Here is a 19,618-nt window from a genome sequence, read left to right as displayed (position 1 = left end):
TTATGAAACTTTTAATTCTCTCTTTCTTTTTAATCCACAACACTTAATCTGTATTTCTTTTATTAAATTTTATTACTTTTATTTGCCTCGTCTTTGTTTTTCTATCAAACACATACATATACAGATATTTCTTCATTTCCTCACTTATCATTTTCCAATTTTCGGCAAATTAAAATTCAGACTGCGTGTTGATACACAAACATTTCTGCAACAACTAAAACAAATAAAAACAAAAATAATAACAACAAACTCGAGCAGATTAACTTTACTAGTGTGCCATGTTCGTGTGTTTGTGTGCTTGTGCACTGAAATTGATTGATCTGTTTTGGTTTGTTGCGTTTTTAGTTTTTCGTTATTCGGTACGTGCATGTATTTTTTCTCATTTAATTTATTGAAAACGTTTTGCTTGTGCTCTCTTATCTCACACAACAATAGCGTTTTGATGAACTTTCGGAAATTGGACAAGTTCCAAGCGCTCGAGCTGCTGACGATGAGTTGCATAAGCAAGTAATGGTGAAATTGATTGCGCTAATTGCTCTTTCGTTGGAAAATCGACAAAAAAAAAATCAAATTGAAAACAAAATCAAAATGAAAAGTTGTGAAAAAGTAGACACAATAAATATAAGGCTCTGTGTGTATTTAAAAATTAACTCGATAAAAAGTTAGTTTGCTTTGGAAAAAATGTGTAAAGCGTTGAGTTTACACTTGTTAACAATAAATTATACCGTTAATTGGAAGTGCGTGCGATTGTTACTGACAAATTTTCTTCGCAAAAAGTTACAGAGATTTAGGGAATTTGTGGATTTAATGAAAAGTATTATACAAAAAAATTTTGAGTTGCTAACTACAAGTAGTTTGTAAGAAGTCTTAAGATTTTAATTTAATTTTCAATTTTTTTTTAATTGTATATCAACCAATATGCTCAAAAAAATAAAACTTTCCTTAACGTAGAGGAACCAAGAAGAATCTTTGCTTTGATTCAATATCGTAACTAAACGTGAAAATGTTGAATAATATTCTCGAAAAGTCTCACACAACATCTGATGTATTTTCATCAGAACTAAAATTAAAGAATTAAAAAATAGTTATTATGAAAATAGTTCTGAAAGAACTCACAATGTTATGAAAGATTAAAAAAATGCTTTTAGTTTCTTAAAATATGCCTGTGCAACCAATATCGACAGAGATTCCTATCAAAATTGCTTAGAACAATCACGTGCTCATCATGATACCCGCGTAATGAAAATATCCATAAAGATCTTGGTATTCTCATGGTAAAGAAAGAAGTAGAGAACGACAGAAATAAATATATATCTAAACAACGAGATCACCCAATTGTTAGGCTTCAAGGAGCAGATTCAATAAATTAAGAAATATTGAAAAAAAAATGTTTCTCATCTGATATCCGGAAACACACAGTATGTCATAACATGCTTCTATAAAATTTTATCTGGGTCCTTTTTAAAAAAAATATCTATTTAAGAAAATACTCGTGATACTGATAGCTATTGACAAAAATATGAGCAAGTTGTGAATCGAAAATCAAAACCGCCTAAACCGTAGAGCTCAAATTTTCGACTTTGGAGAACCTTGCGGTTTCTGACATTGATGATTACATTTTTCTAAATATCTCACATTACGGTAAAAATATACAAATAGCTTTTATTCTGTACTAATATCACAAATGCGGATTGATAATTGAATAAATGCCAAATAGTCACATGTCTGCTCGTTTTGCAAAAAAATATTCAATGTAGCCACATTTCCAAAATGAGGAACTTTTTTAAGGGCATCAATAGACATTTCTTAAGACATTTCTCTTTTTCTTTAAGACACTTTTGAAAATCTATTTTTTTTTTTTTTTTCTAGGCATTCAGTACATTTCTTGCTCAATAATCTTTCTAATACTAGTACAAACAAAGTGTCATATATTTCAGTTCCGAAAATATATGAACATTCATAGTTTTGAATTATATATGGGAATCGGAAATTATATGTTCAAAACAAATAAAATTTCTCTATAAAAATATAGCAAACATTTTAAATTTAAAGTAGAACTGTCTATTTCAAGATGATTCTGAAGGATATTTTTAAGATAAAATAGTTTTCTAGAGGGATAGCAGTCAAATCAGCTGTCATAGCTTGACATTTATGTTCAGTATTTTATTTAATTATTTAGTTAAAGGAAATACTATTATAAATAATTATACTAATTATAAGATATAATAGCATTAGCAACAGGGCCTTCGGCTGATGTTCAGTATAATATAATAAATAGCTTGAAAAGGCATTCATCAGAACCAAGTCTCAATATCTTGGATATAGAGATCCCAGCTGACGTTCTCAGTGGCACTTACTGTCCGAACGAGTAACTTTATTAAAATTTATTCATATTCTATGTGTGAATAAAACCCGAAGACTCTTAAAGCTTTCTTGTTCCCAGAAAATGTTACTGTTTGGTGTGATTTTCATGGTATTTATTTTATAATTTTTTAAAACTGAAGATGAAACTGAGCTATGAGTATACAGGCAATTTATTCGCTACTTTTTTGGTTAGTCATGTCAATATTTTACAGAGCGGTTCAATATACCTTACAGCTTATGGACGAGTTTTATCAAGATATTCTTCTCTGAACAGGCGAATCATAGGAGATTTTACATTATTAGGGTACTTATTTCGCACTTTGAGAAATTAATGATGTATACTGATAAATGAGCTACCATAGACTATTTGGAGAAAAAATAGGCGTTAGGCTGTATGGGAAGATTAGTGGTAATGGACCAAAAGTATGGTCTCCATCACAGTTGCTTTAATTAGAAGCATGAAATTTATTCCAAAACGTATATGTAAGCCAAATTATTGACTTCATTAATATCTCTATGTCTTATTTGAAATACTTTCAACAATTTTTATCACCTCTACTAAAGTCTTTACAGAACTTTCTTAATACATTTTCTCGATGATAACTTGAGTAGAATACCCAACATTTATTACACAACAACGGCAACAAAACTTACTTTGTATGCAAACTCCTTTCCTCCTTATTATGGCTTCAGTTCTAACGTTGCTTGTTGATTTCTAGTTAAGACACAGGCACACACACAAAAACACATATGAGCGTGTGTGAGTGTGTATGTGTGCGTGTTTATGTTTTGTAGATGCGAGTGAGTAGTAGTTTTAAGTATTTAAACTAGTAGTAAGTTGTTGTTTTTGTTTTGCTTGTTGTATTGTTTGGAAATAGAAATCGCACTGAATTGTACGAACTTCACTGAGCACAATTGTTGAGGTGAATTTTGTGTTTATTTTTTTTCAGATTTTAGTTGCACAGGAATATGAACACAAATCTATGCTTTTACTGCTGCTTCCTTTGCTAGTATGCATGTAAGTATGTTTGTATGTATGTATTTAGTTGTATGCATGAATAGTTAGATTTTGAGCGAGAGTTTACAAAGTAATTGAATTGTCAATGAAGGGATTTGATTCGATGTGATAATTTTTTTGTTTTTTTTTTTTGGAGACGAGTTGAATTTTTTGGTATACTTTTTTTTTTAATAAATCTTTATTTTTTGCAGAAATTTTTGTTGTGACAAATTTTGTGAGAAATTTTTCTTTTTTGATGATTCTTCGAGTGATGTTCACTAATTTTAATTATTTTTGTGAAGTTTTTTTTTTTTGATGAATTTTTGCAATTAATTTTTTTTATATTTTATTTTTCATTCATTTATTTAATTAATTTTTTCAATTAATTTTTTTTTATTAATTTTTTCAATTAATTTTTTTTAATTAATTATAATTATTTTTTATTAATTAATTAATGCAGTTTCTGTAGTAAATTCATTACGTTTTTGTTGTTTCATACGCTTAGCTTTTTCATTAAAATATTTTCAATTATACGCTAGTCTTTTGCCTTATTGTAGTGCGCGAGTTGTAGGTGTCTAACGTATACAAACGTATTAATTGCTAGTTATTTGTTTAGTTTTTATTTATTTTAGTTGTTTTGCAATTTTAGTAATTTTTTGTTTTTTTTTTTTAATTTTAGTTAACTAATTTTTGCTTGGCTTGGCTGTGGGTTTTAACATTAATTCCTGTGTTTGTTAGTAATAACTAATTTTTTTCTAATATTTAATTGCAATTTTTTTATAAATATTTTAGTTTTTATTAAATGCTAGTTGCAACAATTGCCTGTTTATTTAACATATAGCTTATTTTGTAAAATTTTTTTTAAATAAATTTTTTAATATTTTTTTTTTAATTTTTCAACTTAAAAACGCGTGCATTTATTATTTATTATTTTGCTTGCTACCTGTTTGATTGTTTTTTGTTTTTGTATTTGTTGTATGCCTAATATTTAATGAACTTATTAACTTGAACTTATGTCTAGTGAACACAATAGCAATGCTGGCGCTAACAACTGCTGCTGTGGCAAGTTGCTGATTGCATGATTTTGTTGTTAATATTAATTAATAATTTTTATAATTATTTTCTTATAATTTTTGTATGCTATTTTACGCTTAATTTGCTTATTAACGCGCTGTCAGTGCAATTTTTTTTACTAAATTATTATTATTATTTTTTTTTAATTTTTTATCAACTGCGTGCCACTAGCGCAACATTTGAGTCACAACACTGTCTAGTTTCATTTAATTAAATTTAATTATTATTTATTAATAATAATTTTAATTTCATTTTATTTTCCGCTGTTTAAACACTGATTCTAGTAATTTTTTCTATTTTTCACACTTTTCTGTCACTCAAAATAACGCACGCCTGCTCATCAACGCCGCTGTTCGCAAACCACTTGTGTTGCATGACTGTGTTGCACTTACAGCATTTACCGTTAATATTTGCTTTTACTTGCTTTGTTGCACGCAATTTTCAGTGCAACTCACGCGTTGCAAGCAATTTCAGTGATTTGTTGCATGTTTTATGCCACATTATATGCTACAAAGAAACGCAATGTTGTATACATATGGCTTAATGCGACTGTTTGTATGTATGTGTGTGTAAAGTAAAACAATTCATTTAGTGGTAAGTAAGTAGGCAAACGCCGTTAAAATGCCGCGGCAGTTGCAACTGCAATTTAATGTGCGTTTCGTGTGACTTGTGGCACACACGTCTACAACCGGACAGTTGTAAAGTAAGATAATGAAAGCACTGACAAGTCGTTTTACACACAACACACTACAGACATAGCATACAAACAGGCGCACAAGCAATATGATACTTGCAACAACTCAAAAAAAACCGTTAAAACACAAATTTTCGTAAATTTTTGCAGTTTTTTTGTTGTTATTATTGCCCGCAAGCATTTAACAAGCACATATACTGTTGTTGTTGTTGGTTATTTTTAGCATAACGCGTCGGTATTTGCTTGTGGCAACTTGTAAATGCGCTCTCTTACACCGTTTAGCGTAGCAAGGTGCACTTAAAATTCGTGTTGCAAGTTTGATTTGTTGCAACATTGTTTTTCGGTTGTAAATAAAAATTAAAACAACACAGAAAATGCTAAATTTTACTCAAAACATGCGTGCGAGCACGTGCTGCCTTACTTTTTGCCAGCCGCAGTGCGAAAAATCGATAAATGAAAGGCGTAAAACTTTTTTGATTTTTCTTTTTTCAGATTTTTTTCCGCACGTAAATTGCAAAGCATTTTACACAGCTTGCAGGCGCGCTGACACACACTTCACTTCACTGACGAGCTGACTGATGGCGCTGGCAAATTGCGTGCCATTGCGGCCGCCAAAGTGATAGCCTCAAAGCGGCTGACGCGCTGTAAAGTCACTTGTCCTCATTTTGCGACCGAAATAAATAACGGTACGACTTTTTAGAAAACAGAAGAAAAAAATCGAAAAAAATGTTTGCTTAAAAATTATTGTTTTTTTATTTTAATTATTTTTTTTTAATTTTTAATTTTTTTTTTTTAATTTTTCTTTGCCTTCCAACACTAGAGTTTGCAAATTGTAAAATATTCCGTTATTCACAAATACACACGCGCGCGCGCTTAAAAAAATTTTAATCATCTAAGAAAACGGACGAAAACGGAATACATCAGCGAACGTATACTGACAGACGCACCACCTCGATTATTTCGAATCCGGAGCCAACACAGCCAACAGCGGCATAGCACACAGTGGACATATTCGTCAACGTTAACGCCGCTGCCGTTAACACAAATGACTTCGTCGCACTCGTGGCACCCTTCGTCATCGTCCGTTGTCCGTCGTCGTTGAAGTCGTCCGTCGTGTTATACGTCCGCCACTTCGTATCGAAGTCTCAGCGTACGCGTTCGTCGTGTCACGCTACGTTAGCGTACGATGTTAAACAACGACGCGAACAACGCCAGACTCATTCGTAGCATCACATCGTCGTTATAACGTTGCATATAAGCATCCCGTTGTTAGTTAGTCCTTTACAGTTGTGACTATACAAATTCCCAACACAGCTCAGCAGCGTAAATTTGTTGTTTTTTTTTTTCATTCGAATTATACCGCTGCTGCTGCTGCCGCGCTAACACGAAGTGTATGCTGCAAGCTAGTAAACACACACACACTTACACTTAAGCATACGCTCAGCGCGCTGCCGCCGCTAATACGATACGCACACACGAAATCCCGAGTTGAGATTTTTCGCCTCAAAATTTTGTATTTGCGAATTGCCCATTTTGTTGTAAAATTACGATACTGTTGTTGTTGTTATTACTGTTGTTGTTGTAGTCGCTCTCACGCGCGTACAACAATAAGCTGTAGGAAGCTCATTTACTACGCACACAGCATCCAGCGAGAGCACAAGAAGCAGCAGCAAGCGCAGCCGACATGGCGTATACGCAACATAAACGAGAGAGCGCCCAGCAGCATGCTAACAAACAACCAGCGCTCCAGCTTACAAAGCTAACACACATTTGCTCTGTTTAATATGAGTAGTGAGTAGTGTGTGCCTCTCTCTCCCTCTCCATCTCAAATCTTACTTATCATTATCAATATGGTGGGCAAAATGTACTCCAGGTCGTATGAGTTACCCGCAAATGTTTGGCAACAATGTTGCGCAACACATAAATTATGTTGTAATAACATAAATTCTCAAATGATTGGCAGGCTACAGTGGTAGCAGGTTGTAGGCACTGTGACAACCCAAATTTAAGAGGACTTCACTATGGTTATCAGAAAAAAATGCATTCATGAAGAAGAGCGGTGCAAGCGAGAGCATAATAGACAGCAAAATAAAAAGTAGAACAGCAGAAGTTGGCACTCAATTGAATGGTTATATTTTTGTATATTGCTAGTATATGGTATCTAGAGGCTTTTAAGCATTAATTTCATTGCAAAAAAGTCAAAATAAAACGGTAGAAGACACTTCCCTACATCGACACACATCAGTTAGACCACAATAGTTTTACAATAGCAACGCACAGCTTTGAATCTCGGTGAAATATGAGAGTATTTATGCCAACACTTACAAAAACCAAACACTCATAATAAACGCGAGAATTATTTCCCTTTCGGCATGAAAACCTCGAGTACTCTTACAAAACATTTATAGACAACTATTTGTTATTTTGGAGACTTGCAGTTGGAGTATGAGTATAGAAGAGTATTTCAACAAAATCTGAGCACCTTCTGTCGTATGAAGAGCATGCTGTAGGTAAGAGTTTTTCACGTGTGCATATTCTTTAGCATTCTTTCTGCTTTGTAAGCTTAATTTACAGAAAAAAATAGAAGAAAACTATAACAACTAGCACAACACAACGGACCTTATCAGTGTTGTATTTGGCTACGTTATTACACATGAAGGTGTATTCAGATGCAATATTTGATAAAGTATTTATTTCCAATAATAAAATATCAAAATTATGCTGTGCTAAGTGTTTGGTAGAGCTCCAATCGCAATTTTAGCAGTGAGTCTTCATTTATTTCTTCAAGTATAAGGCCTATAATTAAAATATTTATATATTCTATGTTAACCCTTTCATGTCCAATTTTGCCTATAGGCTTTATCTGTTATGAAGTGCGCAGAGTGAAATTGTCAAGCTCGTTTCGTGAAAAAAGTTATAAAAAAGTGGTTATACCAAAAGTTTTCAAAAACATAAATATAATTTTTTTATTTTAAAACCAAGTGGACTTTATAAATTAATAAGGATAAGAGAGTTATTAAAAAAAATCGGTCATGAGAAAAGTGTTTAGTTTACTTATAATAATTAAAACTAAGAGTTCAGAAATATAAACTTTTTGCATATATTATTAGGCTAAATAATCACTTAAAATAAAGCAACTTATTTTTTAATATTTTCTTGTGATTAAAAAAAAAATTCAAGGAGAATATTCCATAGCCCTCAAAAACTCATCGGACAAAACTAAATCACCCCCTTTGATTGCTATCAACAAATACGTTTCTGTTCAAATATTTTGTTGAAAATGTGTTATGTATATCTGTCCCAAAAAATTTTAACTCCACCCATTTTAATTCGGACATGAGAGGGTTAAGGAGCATCCAAACATTTTTTTTTTTTTAATAAAAGGCATGACCCCTATACCGGAAATATCAAAAAATTATATATTTTTAATCAAATATGTACAATTGAGGAATAAAACCACAAACGCTTTCGCTAGACAGTCGTAGTCTAGCATCTAAACATCTTGGCAGCCTTAACTTCAGTGAACAAGATAAACTGTTCTGAGTTCAAATTAGTTGCCTCAACAAATTCGATTATGGCTCAAAGCACTTAGTTGTCTCTTGACGTTCTTGGGCACCCACGTTTTTTTAGGAATTTGCGACATCACTGCCTCATGAATTATGGCTGTCCACGTGGGATCTCCTGTAACACAAGGATCCGTCCTTTAACATAACCTAACCTAACCTAAGGATAGATATCTGATTTTTTGAGTTCTTCTTCATTCCGAATAGCAGAATAACAAATATTATCTTGGACGTACTAACCTATACCTATCCTAGCCCATCTTAACGCATGGAAAACTATAGAATAGAAATATAAGATTGTCAAAGCGATTGACATCTGCACTGAAAGATTGTCAACGCAACGCTCTTGTGTGATAAATTCTTGAGTATTTTGTTGTCCCGAAAGTGCATAAATCTCGGTACTCAGAGGATTTAAACCGCGCTTGAGCTTGAACATCATAGCATTTCATACCAAACCACTATAGAAGAAGGAGATATCGCATAAACTCCTAATCTTAACCCATTTATCACATTGTACACGCTTGGGTACAGAAAAATATGGTACAGGAAACCAATTCGATCCGATTTTACTCACTTGGTTAAAAAATAAGAACAACATTTTTTCTGTACCCAAGCGAGTACGATGGGATCGAATGGGTTAATTGTGCCAAATAAATAACTTCATCCATTGACATCGCAGAAGTTCAAAGTTCGCTATTTCAACTAGCACCTTTTTTGGAAATTATCAAGCCATACAATTGGACTATCTATCTAGGTGCTAATGGTAACTTGGACTCGAAACAAAGCTTCTCAAAAAGTAGACGGTCTTTAGTTGATAGTTCTCAAGCCAAACTGACTTCGCCAAAAGCTACAAAAATGCATGCTCAGTAAGGCGGGTTATAGGAAAGTCCCATGACTTGAATATTTTTCCGAAACATCGTCGACTTATTGAGAATAGGACTTTTATACATAAAATATGGCATTTTCTGAATATAGGGACAATTATCATAGAAACTACTTTTCCGAAATGCTAATTACTAAGCAAGTAAGTATAATCAAAATATTTATGTATAAAAATAATCTCCTGAGCCAAGAAACTAACTCAAATAGTATCAAAGGACTATAAATATCATTTGGTTGTTATAGAGTGGGTGGAGAATGGGGTCAAGTTTTAGTTTAAAATTATTTAATTATTAAATTCGCTATTGCCACCATGAAATATACTTTCTTATAATAAACGCATATCCGATTTCAACTACAAAATCCAACAAAATTTCAACTATCACCTTATCAGCGCCACTGCAAATCGCTAGAACCACAAATTTTTTGTTTATCCATTACGCTACTAAAGCGTGCAACACACAAATTGCATGCAACTTGTTTGCAGAGCTCCAACTACCATAAACAAAAAAAGCTACCGCGCTCTCAGCAACGCAGTGGCTTGCATATTGCGTGCCAGTGTTGCCACATGTTGGCGGTGCGTGCAGAAATTCTTGCAACCAAACAAAAAAAAAACGCAACTGCTGTCAAATAACGGATTAACAACCCGCTCGCACGGCCAGTGAACTGCTGCTGAAGCAACTCACACACAAACACACAAATGAAGCGTCGAACAGCTGTCAAATGGTTGGTTTTAGAGAGCGCGCTCATGTACTCACGAAGCGACAACACATACATAGTACCGTTATATGTAGATGCTGCTCATTTCTAGTTTCTCGCACCCCTGAACTCAACACAGCATAACGGTATACTGAGGCTGCTGCGCTCTAACTTTTTTGGAGACTTTTTGTCATCTGTGTAGAAATCTCATTTCGGCACTCAGCTTTTGTTGTTGTTGCATTGCGCATGTGCGTCCAATATGTAAACGTGGACGCCGCTCTAGGTGCCTGTGTGTGTGTGTGTGTGTGTGTGTAGCATTTCAAGTCAAATTTGACAGCAAATTACAAACAAACTATAAAAACTTAATTTGAGTGTAGATTTACGACTTTCAAATTGCGACTCTGTGTGCCTGTGTGTGTGTGTGTAATATATATTTTTTGAATATATATATATATATATGTGTTATTTGCTGATTGCTGCTCGTTGTATGGAAAAGGGGCAACTGCTACTTCTTGGAATGGAGACTTTCACCAATACTAGACCCCCCACACCCGTCGCGCGACGCCTTTATCTGCTTATCGACAACGCAAACCGCCACCGAATGGCAAAAAGTAGGCACAAATAAAATAGAAAAAGCGAAAAAAAACTCGACATTGTCATGGAAAAATATCCGTAATTGCTTGGGCCACGCTGTAGGCCACCAAATTTCGAGGACTTCGAGCACCCGTGGTCTATATCCATATCTAATTGGAAACCTTTGTTTTGCCAACTACACTGTTGTACAAAAAGTTGAAAGTCGATAGATTTTTGCACCTTCGTTTTCGTCGCAACGTTTGCTTGTTGCACGGCGTTGTTGTTGCCACACGCTTATCACACCCACAATGCTTGGGTAGCGTATACGAACCGAAAGGTTTTATCAACTTTTTCACACGAGCATTTTCACTGAATTTTCGATTTTTTATGGAAATTGCGGACTTTAACGCAACAATTTCACAGCTAACGACATGCACACATATTAATTACCGTTATTTAAGTTATCGCATATGATTGCTGACGCACACACACTAAATGCAAGTACTTTACTTTTCCACTTCAAAACTAGTGTCTTATGAATTTCCACTTATTTCTTTTTTTTTCTTTTTTTGTTGCTTTGATATTCTTCTAGTTGGTATCCGCCACTGTCACTGTCCGCGCCACAAACAGCGTTAGCAAAGCGGTCGCGTACGTCTGCCACACACTTCTTTCTGCCTTGGCAGCTGGGAAATTTCACAGTTCAGCCTTCCAAAATCACCGTTATACGTTCGCACGGCTCCAATCTTGCTCAGCTGAGATGCTGCTGCTGCTGCTCCGGCTACAGCGGCTGACTCCAATAGCGCTCAACATGTCGTACTACCGTTAAAACTCATTGTAAGGCACGGAAGAGCGCATCGCAGAGTGTGAGCGTGTGCAAAAGAGCGCCACTCCTCAGCTTCTTTACAAAATTATGCTTACCGTTGTAAGTTTGCCGTAAAAATTTTGGTCCAAAATGTAAAGAGCTCTTTTGTTTGATAAGACACGCGCTCACACTCTCTCTCTCTCCATAAGGGCTCTATGACTTTGACGCTCCCGACCAGCAAAAGTCATCCTTGCCGCTCTCATTTAACCGACTTTTCCATAAGTCCACACAATTCACATCTTTTGTTTTGTTGCCATGTATTTGTGTGTCGAGTGCGTCGCACCCAATTTCTACACAAACAACATTTCCAGCTACAAGCAATCGCACATATTCACATTCAAATATAGGTAAACACTTGCTGGCTGCGCTCTGGCGCTCACTACTCTCTCACTCTGCCGACATAGAAGAACATGTCGCCTTGGCAACTCTACTGACTACCTCTGCTGAGGCAGAAGTTTGCAGCTTCGACAGCAGCAGTGATGACAACTGACCCGGTTTGGAATATATTTTTGGAGGCCTAAGGGTTCTTTGTAAATTCTTAAAGACAAGAATAAAGATTTTTGCCGATATTCATTTAGATCTATAAAAGATAGCTGTAATTCTCAACATGTTTATTAAAATTCAATTGACTAGAAATACGGTTCGGAATTATTCACTATAGAAATATATTTCCTAATTCAAAATATCTGGAAGGCCTTTCATTAACTCTCAGCAACGAGTTGAAGCTCTCCCCGATTAGGCTTAAAATATAGACTTAGACTACACGTGTCATTGAAAATGTGAAGACATCTTATATTTTGAGGTTAATAACGGAATAATAACTAGGACTTAATATCAAGAGACGTCGGAAGAAAAAGAAAACGTAATGTAAAACAATCCTGGCTCTGTAAAGTCTTTTCCACACACACATCTTCTTTCGAGAACACATTTGAAACCTCGGTTTATATCTCTTGGCGCGCTATACAGACATGACCCTCTCAACATCTTCTGACTGATTAGTTGTATCTCAAGTCAGAATTGCAGTTCTAAGTTTTTAGATCCCCAACATATAACTTATTACTCTCTCGACGAACAAAAATAAACTCTACAAGTCCCTCATGATTCTCGTCCTGCTTCATGGTGTAGAAGCGCGGACGATGTCAACAACTGATAAGACGACACTAGGAGTTTTCGATAGGAAGGGTTTGCGGAAGATTTACGGCCCCTTAAACATTGGCAACGGCGAATACCGTAGACGATGAAACGATGAGCTGTGTGAGTTATTAGACGAAATTGACATAGTTCAGTGAATAAAAAACAGCGGCTTCGCTGGTCGTTCCAATGGACGAAAGCGTTCCAGCCTTGGAAGCTTCGATGCAGTACCAACTGGTGGTAGCCGAGTAAGAGGAAGTCTGCCACTCCGTTGGAAAGACCAGGTGGAGAAGGACCAGGCTTCACTTGGTATTACCAATGCGAGCCAAACTGCCAAAAGAGGAACGAAAATGCTGTTGTAACTCGGCTATAGCCGCGTAAAGGATTCCTACCCCAGTTAAAAAGAAGAACATGGAAGTGCTATAAATCCATCGGATATTTCTTAAGAGTCTATTGGATCCTTAACATGGAACTTCTGAAAAGCCGACGGGCGTGTCTGTCTCTGAGCTTGCTATTCTCTGACAATACTTCGCATTAAAATTATAGTTCCTTGGTCACAAACAAAATTGGAATCTTTTGAACCCGTGAGATCCAGCTGATATTTCAATGAAACCGTATCTATCTCAACATAAGATTTTAACTAACATACGATTTTTTTTCTTCTATTTGGATTGATTGTGACTTTTCAGGATAAATTTCAAATCTTAAATATCCATCTTCGCTTCAGATATTAAATCAATTTTTTTTCTACAAACAGTTATCAGACATGCATTTTTGTGAAGCTCATTTAACATTTCGTCGTCATCTTTTTCGCCGAAACGAAATAATCAAATAATTACCAACACAAGCCTCCGACCCTTCAAAAGTCAGACCGTAACACTAACCTTAAATCAAGTTTCAAAACTGTTGAACGGCCAAGAACAGTAAACGAAGAAAAAATGCAGAAACAACACTACAAAAAACATCCCTTCAACACAGCATCATGAACATCATTATGACTTTCAGCAACCCCCGTCCACATATTGTACCAATGAACCAACCCCAACAGTGAATGAGTGTTATCGACATCGTGTGCAGCAAACAGAGGCAAGCTCGTGCATAAGTGGTGTGTAGACGCGACTCGTACGCTTGCCGTGGCTGCTGCTGCTGCTGTGACTGCTGTTTAGGAATGTTCGAATTCTTCAACTCCGCAAGACGATGCTACCAGTGATGGGCTGCGCGCAGACAATTGACACAGTGACACATACTCGCCGTTTGATAGTAGCGGCGGTGGCGCCAACAGCCATGGGCCAACACGAGCTGATGTAGCAGACGATGCATGCGAAACAGCAGTTGAGCGCTCGTGAACAGCTGTGAGCGCTTGAAGTACGTTGCGAGAGCGAGAATAGAGCGAAAGTCAGCTTGTTTATGTTTCTCAGAGCGAAAGTTAGCAGCAAGTTGCTGAGTGGCACATAAACATCCCTGCTCCTGCTTCTGCAGTTTTGCCGAGCGTTAAGTAAACACACACGCCTTTTTCACCGTTAACTGTGTAACTGTAGCTGAGAGTGTGGCTGAAGCAACAAACGCTGAGCGTACGTTCTCGCACAGCATCCGAAGAGCGCCGCAATAAGTGGGCCAACTTCGACTAGATTGGGAAGTGTTTTTTGCTTTCATGTTGAAATGTGGGTGGTTAGCTCTCCATTTGTTAAGGTGAAAGTCTCCAAACGTAACGCAATTTCGTTATCAGTGAAATGTTGAAGGGAGTGAAGCATATCGAAGAGATAACTTTGTGAAAGAGAGTGAAATGGTATAACTATTAGAATTGAGAATATAGATGGTATTCAAAAAGTGGGAAATTTCAACGGGGAAAATACACTGTAAGAAAAAAATTAAGCATATGCGGAAAAAGTAGATTTTAAAATGATATCGAAAAGAGAAGCAGAAGGATAGTGATCGACACATTTAAAACAGTCAGAAATGATGCCATACAGTTATGAGATTATTATATCCAAGCACAGGATCTCGTAAGCAACTCTAGCACATCAGTTACCAAACATTAATTTTCAACTTACATCCCGAAATTAAGACCTGGTAAAATGACGAGTTTTCCAACTTTCAAGTACATATCGCTCATTTACTTGAATAGTGTCACAACTCAAAAAAGTCGATTTTTCAGGAGAGCGGTTTAAAGTTTTCAATTGTCTCTAATTTAGCAAATATAGAAAACTGCCATCAATTTCTTGACAAATCTAGTGGCCTGTAATATATTAAATACAATTTTTCTTGGGCATAAATGTGACCCATTTTGAATTATGTCGTTATTTAAGAAAAATATAAATCAATTTCGCTGTCATAAGTCAAATGTGTCGTTTTTGCTGAAAAAAGCAATATGAAAAATTTAATTAATTTTCACCAATATCGTTCCAACACAAAATACGTCGCTCTTTCTGAAAAGAAAACCAACTTCATCCTATGACAATATGTGTTGTAACACAAAATATGTCGTTTTTTCGTAAAAAAAGTATAACTAATTCTGGCACAACTGAGAAGTGTCGTTATTGTGGTTAAAAAATATTGCAACATAACAAGTTTAATAACGGCGCATTCTTATTTCACCGCTTATTTTTCTGCGCATCGGAATGAAATTTTTATACAATATGGACGATGAAATTGCACACAATTGAGTTGTGACACTATTCAAGTAAATGAGCGATATATGCAGAGAGGGGTTTAAATGGTTTAAAATATTTAATCCTTTTTAATTCAAATTTACGTATTGTTTTAAGTAAATAAAGGGTGGTGCATTAACAATCTAGTGCTAGTTGTTAATACTTCATTATTATCCCCTGGTTTCGGATCTTCTCATGGATGTACCCAATATCCTGGTACCCGGCAAAATTATTTTTAAAGAAACAGAGCGATCCGCAAAATTATTTTAATGGTGGTGCAAAATTTAAAAGTAAGAAGTATGCAAAAATTTTAAACAAAATTAAAATTTCACAGTAAAACCCCACAGTGACGAGAAAACCCTACAGTTGGAGCAAAATTATGTAATCCGATGACACAAAAATTAATAATTGAATTTTAATTGACTACAATTTGTCTGGAAAGAGAGGAATGAAAATCCGTCCACTATGCCAACATATTGGAATATGGGATAAAGGCTTTAACTTAAATTTATGGCAAAAAGTGCTCCGAAAAGACAAACTTCAGCACGATAACGTCCCTAAGTATATGTCGAAAATGGCAAAAAAGCGGTTGTCCGAAAATATGTTTAATCACCTCGATTATCCGCTACAGTACCCTGATCTTAATACAATTGAGAATTACTGGGACGTTGACGAAGAATTGGTGGGGTCAATGTGGAACATTGTGCAGGATTTGTGGCACAAAATAGTTCTTGATCTTTGCCAAGATCTTGTCGAGAACATGTCCAGAATGCCAAAGATGATACCAAAGGCGGTCACACCAAATAATAAAGCTATTTTGATTCAAAGGTCAAATAATTGATCAACTGTCATTTAACAGCTAATATGGTGTAAATCTAAATAATGTTTGTTGTGTTTTATTAATAACAACCTAAATAAATATATTCAATGAAAAAATATGGTAATCAAAGAAAAATGTCTAATTATAAGTACGTATTCACATTTTATATAAAATCATGATCGATAATCGATCGTGATAAATAATGGATATAACGAGTAAAAATATAGTATCTGCACGTCGTCAAGAAAATCTGCCGTCTTCACGACATTTGCATCCGTGCATTAGCTCCGTGTTAATTCAAATCAGCTTATTATGTCATTATAGAAGGTCTGAGCTACCTTTCTCAACAAAGATATCCAAATAATAATAATGTAATGTAAAACTGGAGTACCAGATATAATGATCTTCATCAAACCGGTTGTATGTTTGTTACGAGTATATCAGACAATACAAAAGTTGCTTTAATTATTGTAAAACAAGGCAGTTTAGTGCCATAAATATATAAAATCGGTTCAGATTTTTGCTTAATTCAAATACCTAATAAAATGATCTTCACCAATTGCTTGACTATTTATATGTCATTTACATACATATACATACAGCTTAGCGAGTAAGGTCAGTGTTAATAAAGATATCAAAAATTCAACTTGTTTCATATTTTTCTCGTTCGTTGTACAGTTACATTATGAATGTGCTTGTGAATGGGGTATTGCGTAGTAAATATTTATATGTGCAAAATCAGTTTAGCTGATCTTTCTTACTGATAGTGTCGCAGCAAAAACTTTTTTTTGTTAAAATTTGTTTGCAAAATTATTGTAGGTGCATTAACTTAATGAATTATTAAAAATTTGATTACATTTATTTAACTTTAAGCCTAAAATGCATCGTGGTACTAGTTTATCAGCCGAGGAACAAGTAATAATCATAGGAATGCATGAAAGTTGTTCCAAAATGTCTCTAGACCAAAGCGACATAGGAACTGTATCTCAAAAACCCCACTAATTATGGTATAGTGCGACACATCACAAATCACATTTGAGTTTTACAAATAAATACCAATTTTGGACCGATGAGTGATAGAATAGAGTTTTAGTGACCAAAAAAAAATTAAATTTTGTCGGCCCAGATCATTGAAAGAAATATTGGAGAGGTTAGCACCAGGAACGACGGTCCTGTTACAAGCGATGTTTTGGAAGCGGTACCTTGATTTCATGTGCTGCATTTTGCTGCAGTGGATAGATATCTACATGTTTTATATCCACTCAAATGAAGGCTAATATCAATGTTGATCTTTTGGACAGCGTGTTAATAAAATTTGCTGGCAATATTTATGGCATATAACTGGACATATCGGCAGGATAGCGCTTCAATCCACACAAAAAACATCTTTAACGACCGGAAAATTCCGGTATTACAATGTGCAGCATTGAGTTCGAACCTAAATCCTATTGAGGATCTCTGGGGGATCCTCTCTACTCCTGCTTTCAAAAACGGAAAGCAGTTTGAGACAGTACGTCACCTTAAATTAGCCATAAAGCAAGAATTTACCAATATTTACATAACTATTCTACAGTCAGTAGTTAATTCTCTGATTAAGCGTCTTAATTTAGTTTTAAAATATAAGGACAATTCTACTGACTATTAAAATAAACATTTCTTTCAGTTAAGGATAGAATTTACTGGTAAACATAGTAAAATGCACATATAAATATTTACTATAAGCCAAAACTACAATTCTGTTTTATAGTTTAAAAAAATTTTGAAATTTGTTAATTTTTTGTTTTTATATCGTATACATTAATAATAACAAACCTGCATACCCAGAAATATTTTGCAATTTTGTAATCCTTAATTTCTTTTTGCAAAAAGTTCATGCACATATAATTCTTTGCATGAGGTACTACAGTTTGGCGCCAAATCGTACCCTGTAAATTTTGTTGAGTTATATTCTATTATGATGTACTAATATTAAGAATGCTACTTTTTCTAGTATAATATAGTTTGGAATAAGAAATTAGTGAGATCTGTTTGGACTTACCCCATTATAAATAGTATTTCCGCTTTAGTGGTTGAATTTATAACGTACAAGTGGGTGGATTATTAGATATTTATCTGTAAAAAATCAAAAATATTTTACTTAATATAAGTGATTCCATATATGAGGGTTTTTAACTTAATATATTAACAAATATGAACCTTCTTGTAATTTCAAGAGTATAACAGACTCGAATGCAACCAAACTTCGTTTACTCCTGCGTGAGTTTAGCTTATTTTTAAATAGTATATTTAATAATTTCGTACCTTATAACTAAGCTATACTAATTTCATATGTTTATATCAGCAGACATATGAAGAAGAACTAAAGATAATCGCTATGCATTGCAGACACACATATGCATGTACGCCTGCACACCATGACGCAAATGCAATTAGTGCACCTTATGTTGAAGAAATCTCATCACTACAAATTATTGGTTGCAGGCGTGTCTTTATGCCACACAACTTTTAATATTACGCGCACGCTTATTACATATATTACATATGCAAGCAATATGCAGAGCAACAGAGCCGCATTGCACCCACGAGCGTCGCAGCCACACACAAATTACGGCGTCAGCACACACACATACAGCCATTGCACGTATGTACGTTTGTGTGTAGATTCACGGTTATTACGAAAGCGCCGTTACGCTTTGGTACAGTGGTGCGTTGCATATACATATAGATACATGTAGCTAGCGTTATGGCATGTTGCAACTTTACTGCTTGATGCTACTACTTGCTGTTGTCATAGTGAAATATTACACAATGTTTTTGTTTTATATTGCTCTTATTGTTGTTGTTGTTGTAGAATGTTGTAATTGTTTCATGTCAGCACAAGTGTTTTTGGAGTGCGTGTATTTTGCATATATAAATACAACGGGGCGCGAAGCATCATTCAGCAACAACAACAATTACAGCAGCAACTATAATAACAGCAATAGTGGCAACTATAGCAACAGGAACGACAACTCATGTAACAACACCTGCCAACAACTACAAATACAATGGCGACGCTGCTGCTGCTACTACTGCCACATAACTGTGGGTGCCTTAAGTAGCATCCGGGGTTGACGCAGCAGTCAGCCAAATAGCAACAGAGAAATATGTCCACTTAGCGCACCAACACACACACATATACATATACTAAACCGATTGTAAACCCACTTCCGTGAAAGCTGCATTGCGTGCATGCAAGTGTGAGTGTGTGTGTGTATGAGTGTCTGCGAGTGGGTTGTAATTTGTTGGCGACAACAATGCGTTTGTACGTATGT

General features: G+C 35.1%; 1 protein-coding gene across 16 annotated transcripts in view; it reads right to left on the bottom strand.

The window, feature by feature from the left end:
• LOC105216030 (disintegrin and metalloproteinase domain-containing protein 9) overlaps positions 1-18,406 on the bottom strand; it is a 510,771-nt gene extending 492,365 nt beyond the window's left edge. For 4 of the 16 annotated variants that reach the window (XM_054231407.1, XM_054231412.1, XM_054231417.1 and 1 more), the window contains exon 1: positions 3,019-3,660. The gene's annotated coding sequence lies outside the window, so the exon portion shown is untranslated. Of the gene's footprint in view, positions 1-3,018; positions 3,664-18,342 lie in introns of those variants that run through there. The other 12 variants (XM_054231411.1, XM_054231419.1, XM_054231418.1 and 9 more) reach the window with 8 other exon arrangements.
• Positions 18,407-19,618: the final 1,212 nt, after the last annotated feature.

This window comes from Zeugodacus cucurbitae, chromosome 5 (assembly GCF_028554725.1).
Source record: "Zeugodacus cucurbitae isolate PBARC_wt_2022May chromosome 5, idZeuCucr1.2, whole genome shotgun sequence".
Lineage (NCBI taxonomy): Eukaryota > Metazoa > Arthropoda > Insecta > Diptera > Tephritidae > Zeugodacus > Zeugodacus cucurbitae.
The sequence above is the reverse complement of the archived record's forward strand: the minus strand, read 5'-3'. Positions and strand labels throughout refer to the sequence as shown.